Raw genomic sequence first — 15,529 nt, forward strand, 5'->3', positions numbered from 1 at the left:
AGGTGTTGCTAACATTTACGATAGCAAATTTCAATTTACAAAAAAAAAAATGATGACGTTTTCGTCTTTTGAGCTTCTAGTCATGAAATCTATGCAGCCTACTCAATCACTTTTTATAGCTACAGTTTACTGGCCTCCTGGGCCATATACAGCGTTCCTCACTGAGTTCCCTGAATTCCTATCGGACCTTGTAGTCATAGCAGATAATATTCTAATCTTTGGTGACTTTAATATTCACATGGAAAAGTCCACAGACCCACTCCAAAAGGCTTTTGGAGCCATCATCGACTCAGTGGGTTTTGTCCAACATGTCTCTGGACCCACTCACTGTCACAGTCATACGCTGGACCTAGTTTTGTCCCATGGAATAAATGTTGTGGATCTTAATGTTTTTCCTCATAATCCTGGACTATCGGACCACCATTTTATTACGTTTACAATTGCAACAAATAATCTGCTCAGACCCCAACCAAGGATCATCAAAAGTCGTGCTATAAATTCACAGACAACACAAAGATTCCTTGATGTCCTTCCAGATTCCCCTCTGTCTACCCAAGGACGCCAGAGGACAAAAAACAGTTAACCACCTAACTGAGGAACTCAATTAACCTTGCGCAATACCCTAGATGCAGTTGCACCCCTAAAAACTAAAAACATTTCTCATAAGAAACTAGCTCCCTGGTGCACAGAAAATACCCGAGCTCTGAAGCAAGCTTCCAGAAAATTGGAACGGAAATGGCGCCACACCAAACTGGAAGTCTTCCGACTAGCTTGGAAAGACAGTACCGTGCAGTACCGAAGAGCCCTTACTGCTGCTCGATCATCCTATTTTTCTAACTTAATTGAGGAAAATAAGAACAATCCTAAATTCCTTTTTGATACTGTTGCAAAGCTAACTAAAAAGCAGCATTCCCCAAGAGAGGATGACTTTCACTTTAGCAGTGATAAATTCATGAACTTCTTTGAGGAAAAGATTATGATTATTAGAAAGAAAATTATGGACTCCTCCTTAAATCTGCGTATTCCTTCAAAGCTCAGTTGTCCTGAGTCTGCACAACTCTGCCAGGACCTAGGATCAAGAGAGACGCTCAAGTGTTTTAGTACTATATCTCTTGACACAATGATGAAAATAATCATGGCCTCTAAACCTTCAAGCTGCATACTGGACCCTATTCCAACTAAACTACTGAAAGAGCTGCTTCCTGTGCTTGGCCCTCCTATGTTGAACATAATAAACGGCTCTCTATCCACCGGATGTGTACCAAACTTACTAAAAGTGGCAGTAATAAAGCCTCTCTTGAAAAAGCCAAACCTTGACCCAGAAAATATAAAAAAACTATCGGCCTATATCGAATCTTCCATTCCTCTCAAAAACTTTAGAAAAGGCTGTTGCGCAACAACTCACTGCCTTCCTGAAGACAAACAATGTATACGAAATGCTTCAGTCTGGTTTTAGACCCGATCATAGTACTGAGACGGCACTTGTGAAGGTGGTAAATTACATTTTAATGGCATCGGACCGAGGCTCTGCATCTGTCCTCGTGCTCCTAGACCTTAGTGCTGCTTTTGATACCATCGATCACCACATTCTTTTGGAGAGATTGGAAACCCAAATTGGTCTACACGGACAAGTTCTGGCCTGGTTTAGATCTTATCTGTCGGAAAGATATCAGTTTGTCTCTGTGAATGGTTTGTCCTCTGACAAATCAACTGTAAATGTCGATGTTCCTCAAGGTTCCGTTTTAGGACCACTATTGTTTTCACTATATATTTTACCTCTTGGGGATGTTATTCGAAAACATAATGTTAACTTTCACTGCTATGCGGATGACACACAGCTGTACATTTCAATGAAACATGGTGAAGCCCCAAAATTGCCCTTGCTAGAAGCATGTGTTTCAGACAAGGAAGTGGATGGCTGCAAACTTTCTACTTTTAAACTCGGACAAAACAGAGATGCTTGTTCTAGGTCCCAAGAAACAAAGAGATCTTCTGTTGAATCTGACAATTAATCTTAATGGTTGTACAGTCGTCTCAAATAAAACTGTGAAGGACCTCGGCGTTACTCTGGACCCTGATCTCTCTTTTGAAGAACATATCAAGACCATTTCAAGGACAGCTTTTTTCCATCTACGTAACATTGCAAAAATCAGAAACTTTCTGTCCAAAAATGATGCAGAAAAATTAATCCATGCTTTTGTCACTTCTAGGTTAGACTACTGCAATGCTCTACTTTCCGGCTACCCGGATAAAGCACTAAATAAACTTCAGTTAGTGCTAAATACGGCTGCTAGAATCCTGACTAGAACCCAAAAATTTGATCATATTACTCCAGTGCTAGCCTCTCTACACTGGCTTCCTGTCAAAGCAAGGGCTGATTTCAAGGTTTTACTGCTAACCTACAAAGCATTACATGGGCTTGCTCCTACCTATTTCTCTGATTTGGTCCTGCCGTGCATACCTACACGTACGCTACGGTCACAAGACGCAGGCCTCCTAATTGTCCCTAGAATTTCTAAGCAAACAGCTGGAGGCAGGGCTTTCTCCTATAGAGCTCCATTTTTATGGAACGATCTGCCTACCCATGTCAGAGACGCAAACTCGGTCTCAACCTTTAAGTCTCTACTGAAGACTCATCTCTTAAGTGGGTCATATGATTGAGTGTAGTCTGGCCCAGGAGTGGGAAGGTGAACGGAAAGGCTCTGGAGCAACGAACCGCCCTTGCTGTCTCTGCCTGGCCGGTTCCCCTCTTTCCACTGGGATTCTCTGCCTCTAACCCTATTACAGGGGCTGAGTCACTGGCTTACTGGGGCTCTCTCATGCCGTCCCTGGAGGGGGTGCGTCACCTGAGTGGGTTGATTCACTGATGTGGTCATCCTGTCTGGGTTGGCGCCCCCCCCCCCCCCCCTTGGGTTGTGCCGTGGCGGAGGTCTTTGTAGGCTATACTCAGCCTTGTCTCAGGATGGTAAGTTGGTGGTTGAAGATATCCCTCTAGTGGTGTGGGGGCTGTGCTTTAACAAAGTGGGTGGGGTTATATCCTTCCTGTTTGGCCCTGTCCGGGGGTGTCCTCGGATGGGGCCACAGTGTCTCCTGACCCATCCTGTCTCAGCCTCCAGTATTTATGCTGCAGTAGTTTATGTGTCGGGGGGCTAGGGTCAGTTTGTAATATCTGGAGTACTTCTCCTGTCCTATTCGGTGTCCTGTGTGAATCTAAGTGTGCGTTCTCTAATTCTCTCCTTCTCTCTTTCTTTCTCTCTCTCGGAGGACCTGAGCCCTAGGACCATGCCCCAGGACTACCTGACATGATGACTCCTTGCTGTCCCCAGTTCACCTGGCCGTGCTGCTGCTCCAGTTTCAACTGTTCTGCCTTATTATTATTCGACCATGCTGGTCATTTATGAACATTTGAACATCTTGGCCATGTTCTGTTATAATCTCCACCCGGCACAGCCAGAAGAGGACTGGCCATCCCACATATGCTCTCTCTAATTCTCTCTTTCTTTCTCTCTCTCGGAGGACCTGAGCCCTAGGACCATGCCCCAGGAATACCTGACATGATGACTCCTTGCTGTTCCCAGTCCACCTGACTGTGCTGCTGCTCCAGTTTCAACTGTTCTGCCTTATTATTATTCGACCATACTGGTCATTTATGAACATTTTAACATCTTGGCCATGTTCTGTTATAATCTCCACCCGGCACAGCCAGAAGAGGACTGGCCACCCCACATAGTCTGGTTCCTCTCTAGGTTTCTTCCTAGGTTTTGGCCTTTCTAGGGAGTTTTTCCTAGTCACCGTGCTTCTACACCTGCATTGCTTGCTGTTTGGGGTTTTAGGCTGGGTTTCTGTACAGCACTTTGAGATATCAGCTGATGTACGAAGGGCTATATAAATACATTTGATTATAAATACATTCGCACTCAGTCCCTCAGTCGAGCAGTGAATTTCAAACACAGAGTCAACCACAAAGACCAGGGAGGTTTTCCAAAGCCTTGCAAATAATTAAAAGCAGACTGAATATCCCTTTGAGCATGGTGAAGTTATTAATTACACTTTGTATCAATACACCCAGTCACTACAAATATACAGGCGTCCTTCCTAACTCAGTTGCCAGAGAGGAAGGAAACTGCTCAGGGATTTCACTATGAGGCCAATGGTGACTTTAAAACAGTTACAGAGTGGCTGTGTGTCATGTTGTGTCTTGTCTCTGTCCTTTCCCTTCACCCTGTCTCCCTCTGCTGGTCGTTGTTAGGTTACCTTTTCTCCCCCTCTTTCCCCCAGCTGTGCCTTGTCTCCTCCTAACCACCTCGTCACCCCGTTTCCCACCTGTTCCCTTTTTCCCTCTGATTAGGTCCCTATATCTCTCTCTGTTTTTGTTCCTGTCCTTGTCGGATTCTTGTTTGTTGTGTTTCATGCCTGAACCAGACTGTCGTCATGTTTGCTGTAACCTTGTCTTGTCCTGTCGGAATCTGCCGGTCCGTCTGAGCCTACCTATGTTTGGTAATTAATTAAGCTCTGTTTAAGTTAATTCGCTTTTGGGTCCTCATTCACGCACCGTAACAGAAGAATCCGACCAAGAATGGACCCAGCGACTTCGGATCCTCTCCACTCAGCCGTCGGGATCCAGGGAGCGATGCTAGGCAGACACGAGCAGGAAGTGTCTGCTGCTCGTCATGCCGTTGAGACCCTGGCCACCCAAGTCTCCAACCTCACAGAACAGGTTCACCATCTCCGCCTCGATCCACCGGCCACTTCCAGGGCTTTCGAATCTCCGGAGCCCAGAATCAATAACCCGCCGTGTTACTCTGGGGAGCCCACTGAATGCCGCTCGTTCCTCACCCAGTGTGATATTGTGTTTTCTCTCCAGCCCAACACTTACTCCAGGAGCACTGCTCGTGTCGCCTACGTCATATCTCTCCTTATTGGACGGGCTCGTGAGTGGGGCACGGCAATCTGGGAGGCAAGGGCTGAGTGTACTAACCAGTATCAGGACTTTAAGGAGGAGATGATACGGGTTTTTGATCGATCTGTTTTTGGGGAGGAGGCTTCCAGGGCCCTGTCTTCCCTATGTCAAGGCAATTGATCCATAACAGACTACTCTATTGAGTTTCGCACTCTTGCTGTCTCCAGTGGCTGGAACGAGCCGGCCTTGCTCGCTCGTCTTCTGGAGGGTCTCCGCGCAGAGGTAAAGGATGAGATTCTCTCCCGGGAGGTTCCTTCCAGCGTGGATTCCTTGATTGAACTCGCTATTCGCATTGAGCGACGGGTTGATCTTCGTCACCGAGCTCGTGGAAAGGAGCTCGCGCTCTCCGTCGCCCCCCTCTCCGCATCACTACCATCTTCCTCTGCCGGCTCGGGTGCTGAGCCCATGCAGCTGGGAGGTATCCGCATCTCGACTAAGGAGAGGGAACGGAGAATCACCAACCGCCTCTGTCTCTATTGCGGTTCCGCTGGTCATTTTGTCACTTCATGTCCAGTAAAAGGCCAGAGCTCGTCAGTAAGCGGAGGGCTACTGGTGAGCGCTACTACTCCTGTCTCTCCTTCAAGATCCTGCACTACCTTGTCGGTCCATCTACGCTGGACCGGTTCGTCAGCTTCCTGCAGTGCCTTAATAGACTCTGGGGCGGAGGGCTGTTTTATGGACGAGACCTGGGCTCGGGAACATGACATTCCTCTCAGACAGTTAAAGGAGCCCACGGCCTTGTTCGCCCTGGATGGTAGTCCTCTCCCCAGGATTCAGCGTGAGACGCTACCTTTAACCCTCACTGTTTCTGGTAATCATAGTGAAACCATTTCTTTTTTAATTTTTCGTTCACCTTTTACACCTGTTGTTTTGGGCCATCCCTGGCTAGTTTGTCATAATCCTTCCATTAATTGGTCTAGTAATTCTATCCTCTCCTGGAACGTCTCTTGTCATGTGAAATGTTTAATGTCTGCTATCCCTCCTGTTTCCTCTGTCTCTTCTTCACAGGAGGAGCCTGGTGATTTGACAGGGGTGCCGGAGGAATATCACGATCTGCGCACGGTGTTCAGTCGGTCCAGGGCCACCTCTCTTCCTCCACACCGGTCGTATGATTGTAGTATTGATCTCCTTCCGGGAACCACCCCCCCCCCGGGGTAGACTATACTCTCTGTCGGCTCCCGAACGTAAGGCTCTCGAAGATTATTTGTCTGTAGCTCTTGACGCCGGTACCATAGTCCCCTCCTCCTCTCCCGCCGGAGCGGGGGTTTTTTTTGTCAAGAAGAAGGACGGGTCTCTGCGTCCCTGCATAGATTATCGAGGGCTGAATGACATAACAGTGAAGAATCGTTATCCGCTTCCTCTTATGTCTTCAGCCTTCGAGATCCTGCAGGGAGCCAGGTTTTTCACTAAGTTGGACCTTCGTAACGCTTACCATCTCGTGCGCATCAGGGAGGGGGACGAGTGGAAGACGGCGTTTAACACTCCGTTAGGGCACTTTGAATACCGGGTTCTTCCTTTCGGCCTCGCTAACGCTCCAGCTGTCTTTCAGGCATTAGTCAATGATGTCCTGAGAGACATGCTGAACATCTTTGTTTTCGTTTACCTTGACGATATCCTGATTTTTTCACCGTCACTCCAGATTCATGTTCAGCACGTTCGACGTGTCCTCCAGCGCCTTTTAGAGAATTGTCTTTTTGTGAAGGCTGAGAAGTGCACTTTTCATGCCTCCTCCGTCACATTTCTCGGTTCTGTTATTTCCGCTGAAGGCATTAAGATGGATCCCGCTAAAGTCCAAGCTGTCATTGATTGGCCCGTCCCTAAGTCACGCGTCGAGCTGCAGCGCTTTCTCGGCTTCGCGAACTTCTATCGTCGTTTCATCCGTAATTTCGGTCAGGTGGCAGCTCCTCTCACAGCCCTTACTTCTGTCAAGACGTGCTTTAAGTGGTCCGTTTCCGCCCAGGGAGCTTTTGATCTCCTCAAGAATCGTTTTACATCCGCTCCTATCCTTGTTACACCTGACGTCTCTAGACAGTTCGTTGTCGAGGTTGACGCGTCAGAGGTGGGCGTGGGAGCCATTCTTTCTCAGCGCTCCCTCTCTGACGACAAGGTCCACCCATGCGCGTATTTTTCTCATCGCCTGTCGCCGTCGGAACGTAACTATGATGTGGGTAACCGCGAACTGCTCGCCATCCGGTTAGCCCTAGGCGAATGGCGACAGTGGTTGGAGGGGGCGACCGTTCCTTTTGTCGTTTGGACTGACCATAGGAACCTTGAGTACATCCGTTCTGCCAAACGACTTAATGCGCGTCAGGCGCGTTGGGCGCTGTTTTTCGCTCGTTTCGAGTTCGTGATTTCTTATCGTCCGGGCTCTAAGAACACCAAGCCTGATGCTTTGTCTCGTCTCTTCAGTTCTTCAGTAGCCTCCACTGACCCCGAGGGGATTCTCCCTGAGGGGCGTGTTGTCGGGTTGACTGTCTGGGGAATTGAGAGGCAGGTAAAACAAGCGCTCACTCACACTCCGTCGCCGCGCGCTTGTCCTAGGAACCTTCTTTTCGTTCCCGTTCCTACTCGTCTGGCCGTTCTTCAGTGGGCTCACTCTGCCAAGTTAGCCGGCCACCCTGGCGTTCGGGGTACGCTTGCTTCCATTCGCCAGCGTTTTTGGTGGCCCACCCGGGAGCATGACACGCGTCGTTTCGTGGCTGCTTGTTCGGTCTGCGCGCAGACTAAGTCCGGTAACTCTCCTCCTGCCGGCCGGCTCAGGCCGCTTCCTATTCCCTCTCGACCGTGGTCTCACATCGCCTTAGATTTTGTCACCGGACTGCCTTCGTCAGCGGGGAAGACTGTTATTCTTACGGTTGTCGATAGGTTCTCTAAGGCGGCTCATTTCATTCCCCTTGCTAAGCTTCCTTCTGCTAAAGAGACGGCACAAATCATCATCGAGAATGTTTTCAGAATTCATGGCCTTCCGTCAGACGTCGTTTCGGACAGAGGTCCGCAATTCACGTCTCAATTTTGGAGGGAGTTTTGCCGTTTGATTGGGGCTTCCGTCAGTCTCTCTTCCGGCTTTCACCCCCAGTCTAACGGTCAAGCAGAACGGGCCAATCAGACTATTGGTCGCATCTTACGCAGTCTTTCTTTTCGCAACCCTGCGTCTTGGTCAGAACAGCTCCCCTGGGCAGAATACGCCCACAACTCGCTTCCTTCGTCTGCGACCGGGCTATCTCCTTTTCAGAGTAGCCTCGGGTACCAGCCTCCGCTGTTCTCATCTCAGTTCGCCGAGTCCAGCGTCCCCTCCGCTCAGGCTTTTGTCCAACGTTGCGAGCGCACCTGGAAGAGGGTCAGGTCTGCACTTTGCCGTTATAGGACGCAGACTGTGAGGGCTGCTAATAAGCGTAGAACTAAGAGTCCTAGATATTGTCGCGGTCAGAGAGTTTGGCTCTCCACTCAGAACCTTCCCCTTAAGACGGCTTCTCGCAAGTTGACCCCGCGGTTCATTGGTCCGTTCCGTATTTCTCGGGTCATTAATCCTGTCGCAGTTCGACTTCTTCTTCCGCGATACCTTCGTCGCGTCCACCCGGTCTTCCATGTCTCCTGCATCAAGCCCGTCCTTCGCGCCCCCGCTCGTCTTCCCCCCCCCCCCCCCATCCTTGTCGAGGGCGCACCCATCTACAGGGTCCGTAGAATTTTGGACATGCGTTCTCGGGGCCGTGGTCACCAGTACCTCGTAGATTGGGAGGGGTACGGTCCTGAGGAGAGGAGTTGGGTTCCCTCTCGGGACGTGCTGGACCGTGCGCTGATCGAGGATTTCCTCCGTTGCCGCCAGGTTTCCTCCTCGAGTGCGCCAGGAGGCGCTCGGTGAGTGGGGGGGTACTGTCATGTTGTGTCTTGTCTCTGTCCTTTCCCTTCACCCTGTCTCCCTCTGCTGGTCGTTGTTAGGTTACCTTTTCTCCCCCTCTTTCCCCCAGCTGTGCCTTGTCTCCTCCTAACCACCTCGTCACCCCGTTTCCCACCTGTTCCCTTTTTCCCTCTGATTAGGTCCCTATATCTCTCTCTGTTTTTGTTCCTGTCCTTGTCGGATTCTTGTTTGTTGTGTTTCATGCCTGAACCAGACTGTCGTCATGTTTGCTGTAACCTTGTCTTGTCCTGTCGGAATCTGCCGGTCCGTCTGAGCCTACCTATGTTTGGTAATTAAAGAAGCTCTGTTTAAGTTAATTCGCTTTTGGGTCCTCATTCACGCACCGTAACACTGTGATGGAAGAAAACTGAGGATGGCTCAACAGCATTGTAGTTACTCCACAATACTAACCTTATTGACAAGAGTGAAAATAATTAAGCCTGTACAGAACAAAAAATATTTCTAAACATGCATCCTGTTTGCAGCAAGGCATTAAAGTAATACTGCAAGAAATGTGGCAAAGCAATTAACTTTTTTGTCCTGAATACAAAGTGTTATGTTTTGGGCAAATCCTTATTTTCAAGGATAGTGGTGGCTGCATCATGTTATGGGTAAGCTTGTAATTGTTAAGGACAATGTGTTGTTTTTTGTGTTTTTCAGGATAAATAAACGTAATGAAGCTAAGCATCCTAGAGGAAAACCTAGTTCAGTCTGCTTTCGACCAGACACTGGGAGATGAATTCACCTTTCAGTAGAGTTGCTTATCAAGAAAAGAGTTGCAGAGTTACAGATTTGACTTAAGTCTGTTGTCTAGTAATAATCAAAAACCAATTTGACAGAGCTTGAATAATTTTTTAAATAACAATGTGCACATATTGTACAATCCAGGTAGAGACTTGCCCAGAAAGACTCAAAGCTGTAATTGCTGCCAAATGTAATTCTAACATGTATTGACTCAGGCGTGTCACTACTTATGTGAATGTTTATTTCTGTGCAAACATTTAAAAAAATACAATCACTTTGTCATTATGGGATGTTGGGTGAGAAAACAAATCTGTTGAATACATTTTGAATTCAGGCAGTAACACAACAATGTTTTGAATAAGACAAGGGATATGAATACTTTCTGGTGGCATTGTAACTTATGAATGAATGCCTTATGAGCTCAACTACCCCATCAGAAGCCAAAATATAAGTTAGTTTTTTACTCCGTTGTTTGTAACAATAGAATTATAAACAAACACTGTAGGCCTATAGCCGCGAAACATGTTGAAAACTATCATTTTGATATTATTTTATTTAACCTTTATTTCAACAGGGAGTCTGATTGAGACCAAGGTATCTTTCACCATGGAGCTCTGTATTTTACAATTTCACACATTTTACAAGATATCAATATAAAATACAAGAGACTACAAAAACACTAAACTACAGACATACTCAAGAAAAACAATCACATTCTTCAAAAATATCTTCGATCAACATTTTGAACTGCCTGAGAGGCACCAACGTGTCTAGCTTAAGAGAACTCTGAAGATCGTTCCATACATGGGGTGCATAGAAACTAAAGGCTGTTTTTCCATGAGCTGTAGCAACACACTGAATTTCCAGAGGCAGCATCCCTATGATTCCAGTGGGTCAGAAGTTTACATACACTAAGTTGACTGTGCCCATAAACAGCTTGGAAAATTCCAAGCTTCTGATAGGCTAATTAACATAATCTGAGTCAATTGGAGGTGTAGCTGTGGATGTATTTCAAGGCCTACCTTCAAACTGAGTGCCTTTTTGCTTGACATCATGGGAAAATCAAAAGAAATCAGCCAAGACCTCAGAATATTTTTTTAGACCTCCATAAGTCTGGTTCATCCTTGGGAGCAATTTCCAAATGCCTGAAGGTACCACGTTCATCTGTACAAACAATAGTACGCAAGTATAAACACCATGGGACCACGCAGCCGTCATACTGCTCAGGAAGGAGAAGCGTTCTGTCTCCTAGAGATGAACGTACTTTGGTGTGAAAAGTGCAAATCGATCCCAGAACAACAGCAAAGGACCTTGTGAAGATGTTGGAGGAAACAGGTACAAAAGTATCTATATCCACAGTTAAACGAGTACGATATCGACATAACCTGAAAGGCCACTCAGCAAGGAAGAAGCCACTGCTCCAAAACCACCATAAAAAAAAGCAAGACTACGGTTTGCAACTGCACATGTGGACAAAGATCGTACTTTTTGGAGAAATGTCCTTTGGTCTGATGAAACAAAAATAGAACTGTTTGGCCATAATGGCCATCGTTATGTTTGGAGGAAAAAGGGGGAGGCTTGCAAGCCGAAGAACACCATCCCAACCGTGAAGCACGGGCGTGGCAGCATCATGTTGTGGGGGTGCATTGCTGCAGGAGGGACTGGTACACTTCACAAAATAGATGGCATCATGGGGTGGGGAAATTATGTGGATATATTGAAGCAACATCTCACTACATCAGTTAAAGCTTGATCGCAAATGGGTCTTCCAAATGGACAATGACCCCAAGCATACTTCCAAAGTTGTGGCAAAATTACTTAAGGACAACAAAGTCAATGTATTGGAGTGGCCATCACAAAGCCCTGACCTCAATCCTATAGAAAATGTGTGGACAGAACTGTAAAAATGTGTGCGAGTAAGGAGGCCTACAAACCTGACTCAGTTACACCAGCTCTGTCAGGAAGAATGGGCCAAAATTCACCCAACTTATTGTGGGAAGTTTTTGGAAGGCTACCCGAAACCTTTGACCCAAGTTAAACAATTTAAAGGCAATGCTACCAAATACTAATTGAGTGTATGTAAACTTCTGACCCACTGGAAATGTGACGAAAGAAACAAAACCTGAAATAAATCATTCTCTCTACTATTATTCTGACATTTCACATTCCTAAAATAAAGTGGGTATCCTAACTGACCTAAAACAGGGAATTTTTACTAGGATTAAATGTCAGGAATTGTGAAAAACTGAGTTTAATTGTATTTCGCTAAACTTCCAACTTCAACTGTACTTCTATGGGTGCGTGAAGATGTCAGGAATTGTGGGAGTTTTCAACGCAACGTCAAAGAGACCTACTTACTGATTGAGCAAGTAGTGATGAGTGCAAAACCTGTCACCCGTGATAAATTGAAGTGCACTGTGGAAACACTGCCTTCATGTAAATGATGTCACCGTAGTCTGCAACAGGAAGAAATGTTGATTGCATTCTACTATTTAGTGATAGTCATTACCTATTTCTATAGAAGGGCATGTTTATCCTCAGTTTCTTAAAGTAACTGTCCAGAGTTTCCAGATTTCTATGAAATATGACTTAGAATTAATTCCAATACGAGTGAAATAGTTTTCATTACAAGAAAATGGTCATTAAATATGTTAAAAATCTGCTTTTCTATGTCGGAATGGTGAGGGCATATAACATTTACAAAAAATATTCACGCAAGTAGACCGTTGATTGGCCATTGACTGATTGGCCATTGACATCATCCTCTATGAGGAGATAGCATTTTTAAAACGTCTATTTGAGATAAAAGTTTTAGTTGGGGCCAACAATATTATTTGGGTACTGGTTAAAAGTTCCATTTTCATTGGACAGTTATTTTAGCTAATGTATCAATATGCTTTATAAAAGACTACTTATGGTCTATCCACATGCCCAGATATTTGTAAGCAAGAACACAATAAATGTGGTTATCATCTAAAGTACATAAGCTTAAATCATTAACCTCATTTTTACAAGCTCTAGAAAACCACATATACTTCATTTAACATGCATAATGGATGGTCAATCCTTGCATAATGGATGGTCAATCCTTGCATAATGGATGGTCAGTCCTTGCATCCATAGCTCTGTCTGTCAATTTGAAACTGCTAACGTTTCTCCAGCCCCATCCCTTATCCATTTACAAAAACAGTGGAGGGGTTGTGCCTTTGTTATTGTTTAAAATGCAGATTGCCCCTTTAACTTCTTAATCCAGAAAGCCCAAATCTGCTCAAACAATCCTTAAACAAAGCAGCTTTTATCATCAGCTTTTCAGATTCTAAATATACTTATATTATTTCTCTGACTGAGGAAACAAAAGCTTCTGGCATTAGCTTGGTTTGAGATTCCCTAAAAACATGCCACCTCGATACAGCTACGACCTGAAGTGACTTTTTCATGCCAGGTTAGGAGAAGTTAAGCAACAGCTTAGGATAATTAATTAATTAATTAAGCAGGTTAGGAGAATTAGTGTAAGGTTAGGAAAAGGGTTAGGGAAACTGCTCTCCTATCCTGCTACGAAAAGTAAAGTAACTTCTAGCCGTAGCTCTAGCGAAGTGATTGCAACCTGGTCTCAGAGCATTTTGTATGATTATGTATGTAAATCTGAGACATTCTATTTAGTATGACATGTTAGGTTTCATATGGTATGTATTAATTTTTGGATGTCCATCACCCATTTCAAATGATATGTTCCGAATTACAATACATATTATATGTAATGAATTTGCGAAACGTACAATGTGTTACGAATATGCTAAACGTATGATATGTTATGAATTCTAGCTACTGGATAACGTTAGCTAGGCTAGGGGTTAGAGTTAGGGTTGTGTTTAGGAGTTAGGTTAAAAGGTTAGGGTTGGGGGAAGGGTTAGCTAAAAGGGTTAAGGTTAGGGTTAGCTTAAAGGTTTAAGGTTAGGGTAAGGGTTGATACGATAGAGTGATTATGGAAATTCGTTGAGATTTGTGTAAATCATTGTTTTGATTGGTATGAATGAATGTTTTGCAGATTGAAATCAGTCAAAATGTCTGCCGTAATCGAGGAGTAAATCAAGAACTACGTAACGGCTCCTTTTGAGGCCCGATTCCCCAACACTAACCAGGCCCAAAACTGCTTCCAGAATCACCTGGGTAATAAGCACAACACTATCTACATTTGTTTGCCATTCAGCGCCGTACACAGAGTTGCTTAGGCTAGGCCTATATGGCTTCGGTGCTGTTCTCCTTTCAAACGATAGACCTTATTCAAACTGGATATTCAAAGACTTATATACATCTCACGGGCACCTCATACGTTCATAGGCAAAGTTATTTTCCTCGCTAAACCAATGTATGCTTAAATTAAGTTTTTTGAAGAATGACTCAACTTCGGCTAGGGTTGGTCGATTTGTTTATTTTCTGATAGGTTGAAAGTGAGGAAAGTTCAGCACAGTTTTGTTTTCCATACACTTCTATAGACACTCCAGCTTCCCGTCCCACTAGCCTAGATTTCCAATCATCATGGACGTGCTGCGAGGAAAGTCTGTAGCATCGATTATCATCAAAACACCATGACAAAGCTATCATTAAATTCAGCCAATAGTTACAATGATAATAGTCTCCATGTTTTCTTGTGCCAGGCCCACTCTGGGTGGTTGCCATGGCACTTGCTGAATTCAACTTGAGCTTTAACCAAAGCAGGTAAAGCTAGCGGTAGGTTCATGTCAATAGGTGACAGCTGAGTTGTTTCCGTTGTTTCACTTGCTCCTATGGTTTTGCTGGGTTGATACGGGTAACTGTGGGAATGCTTTGTTAGGATTAGCCTAACTCTAGGCCTAACCCAAATGCTTAATGGGCTCCTGCTTTTGAGTATTTTTTGAATCCTTTGTGATTCACATTTTGGATTTATTTGGGCCATTTTTAATACACAACATAATTTGCAGTGTGCACGGTATAAGGCCTCACCTTCCCTCTGTATTATGTAGCCAAGTACAATGTGAACACCTTAATTGTCAACTGACATTTAATTGTCAACAGACATTTTCAACTGTCACTGACCATAATGAGCACTCATCTACTCAAAATGCTATTGACTACTGTTGTTCCCCTACTAACTTGAATACTTGAAGTATCCTTGCGTATTAACTGCAAAATACTGGCACTGTAAAGGCTAAATTAATGAAAATATCCCCTTCGTCCGTTCATATGCATTTTGCTAGTCAGCACTATGTCCCTTCCTCCGTCCAGACTTCCACAGATCTAACAAGGCTCTGTCAGACAAAAGGCCAGGATGTTGCACCCAGTGAGTGGTACCAGAGAGTCTACAAGAGCCTGTGCCCGTTGAGCTGGGTCCGTGTCCCTCGTTCACTCGTTCTCTCTGCACCATACTGCCTTAAAGTTAGCTTTGAACACTCTAGTGTATATTCGCTTTCAATCATGTACCCGCTGAAGAGACTTCTATTCAAATCAGTGGTGCCAGTCATCAGTGAAAGAAAAAAAAACGTGCTTGTTAATGCAGGGTTAAAGGTGATGTGGCTGGTCACAAATGTCAAGATTAACTCCCCCATCTTCCTTTCTCAATTGTCATATTTTATCTGTCATTGTGTTGTCTACCACGGGACATTTACTGAGTTTCTCTCTCTCCATTTGGCAAAATGGGACGATCAGATTGAAGCTGGAAGTTTCCCCGGAAAAATCTAAATGGACACATTCCATGACCTCTTCCACTGATCTCGCGCCCGTTCCCCCGACTTCCCTAATGCACATCTTAATGTCTCTGTCAAGCATTTTGATGTTTCTGTAAAAATGACTAATAAATATTTAATGTTATGATGATGTTTGGTCATGTTGAATTTGGTGGTTTAGTGTTGGACAGCCCCATTAAATCAATCCACAAGACAGGATAGGTCGGTATA

At 45.0% G+C, this 15,529-nt stretch overlaps 1 pseudogene; it reads left to right on the forward strand.

The window, feature by feature from the left end:
• Positions 1 to 13,660: 13,660 nt before the first annotated feature.
• LOC149975531 (cytochrome c oxidase subunit 6B1-like) lies at positions 13,661 to 15,314 on the forward strand (annotated as a pseudogene).
• The last annotated feature ends 215 nt before the right edge of the window (positions 15,315 to 15,529 follow it).

Source organism: Oncorhynchus mykiss, chromosome 18 (genome assembly GCF_057628025.1).
Source record: "Oncorhynchus mykiss isolate SJ-2025 chromosome 18, ASM5762802v1, whole genome shotgun sequence".
Taxonomy (NCBI): Eukaryota; Metazoa; Chordata; class Actinopteri; order Salmoniformes; family Salmonidae; genus Oncorhynchus; species Oncorhynchus mykiss.